This window comes from Heterocephalus glaber, unplaced genomic scaffold (assembly GCF_053883595.1).
Source record: "Heterocephalus glaber isolate CG9 unplaced genomic scaffold, H.glaber_assembly_v1.0 deba00001666, whole genome shotgun sequence".
In the NCBI taxonomy this organism is placed as follows: Eukaryota; Metazoa; Chordata; class Mammalia; order Rodentia; family Bathyergidae; genus Heterocephalus; species Heterocephalus glaber.
In genome coordinates this window covers 16,830,302-16,832,160 of record NW_028258406.1, presented here as the reverse complement: position 1 = coordinate 16,832,160, position 1,859 = coordinate 16,830,302, and positions in this window count along the sequence as shown.

Here is a 1,859-nt window from a genome sequence, read left to right as displayed (position 1 = left end):
TCCATGAAACAGTATAAGTCAAAACAATATAAATGACCTACATTCAACCTAAGCCATTAACTTCCTGAATTATTTGGATCTCTACAGTTCTAGATATACGCTACTCAGTATGGTAGCTATTAACCACTACAGGCTATTCAAATTATTTAAAATTAAAACTTCAATTTCTTAGTAGTCCTAGCCAAATTTCAAATCCTTAATAATTGCTAGTGGCTGCTATATTAAAGTACAGACACACAGACACAGACCACTTCCATTATTACAGAAAATTCCATTGGACAGACAAGCTCTGGATCTCCCACTTTACCTTATAGTTCATCCTAACCTGCCTCTCACTTGGAACACACTTATCCCAAGTTATTGCCACTTTCTGAAAAGCAGTTCTAGAACCACCCCCGGCCACACACACCCACGGATCAAACTCAGGACCCTGGGTTTGCGAGGCAAGCGCGGTGCCATTGAGCTACATCCCCATCCCCTGGAAATCCTCTTTAAGTCTATTAAAAAGGAATGACCAAAAAAATAATAGAGTGAATTCTGCTGCCAAGAGCCATCCAACAGAAAGGCAAACTCATAAAAAACCTTATAGTGTGTCATCCACCTTATTCACTGGATCCGGCATCCGGCGGCTTCCGGCTCTTCCTCAAAGTGAAGATGACCTCTAAAGGTAAATGTCTTGAATTCATTCAGGACATTGAGGCAGCAATGACAGTGCACTCGTGAAAGAGGACTTTCAGAACTGCTTCAGAAAGGTGCAAGAATGATAGTTTAATTATTTTAGAAGCAAGGTGGTGTATTTTGAGGGGAATGGAAACATGTCTTTTACTATGTAAGATTTTTAAAATTTAAACATTCGCCATATTTTTCAATCACACCTCATATATTCCTAATATTTTAAAGAAAGAGAAGTTTGGATCTATTACAATTTTATTTATGCAGTGAATTAGATTTCAGTTCTGACAATTATCGCATTGCATTAACACAAGAACCCTTTAGAAAAGAAAGTCATGTTTACAGTTAGTTCAGAACTTAGTGTGCGCTTCACAGCAGTTTATTAAATGAATACCCTTTAACTTTGTTCAAATAATTATCAGTTCTAAAAGACTTGAAAATGGGTATTTTTATTTTGTTTTAGCTGTGAAACTCGGTTTGAAAATTATCTTTTCAATGATTTACATTGAAAAAGAGCAGAGAGAAAATAAAAAAGATTTTTTTCATTTTAATGCTTTCCCAAAATAAAAGATTATTTTGCTTCAATATTATTTTCAGTGTAAGTCCTAACATTCACAGGTCCACAATTTCAGTCTACAGGTTAGGAGAGTACAAAGGTTATTATGGCAAAATTGACCTGAGCCACACCAAAAGAAACCGGGAGGTTTCAGGTCATTTCATCATTTTGTACTCGTTTAATTTTCTCTGCACCCTGAGCACACACCAATGAAGTCAAAGTTAAGGAAGTTTTGCGGTAAATCATCAACCATCAGCTCTTACAAAGTTCAACTATTATTGAGGGAAGGGAGAAAATTGAATGTTTAAGTTTCTACTACATGTCCACTTCTTAACTCCACCTACCACTAGTGAACGGAAAAAATTTAGGATGGGGGCTTGAAATCATTCAGTGGTTTATAAATAACTGTGAACAGTTACACAGAAACCCCTTCCATAAGTTAAACGGGGGCAGTCCTCGGGTTTATCAAAGACTTGGCTTTTCGCTGCCTTCTCCGGGAAAGATCTAGACGCTCGTCGGTTGGACCCTTACAAGATTATGGGGTCTGACTCTACGCACCGCGCCGCGGAACCCGACGCTCAGCGTGCAGCCGCGGGAGAAGAGGTTGCCCGGAAGTACAAACCGGGGTCGG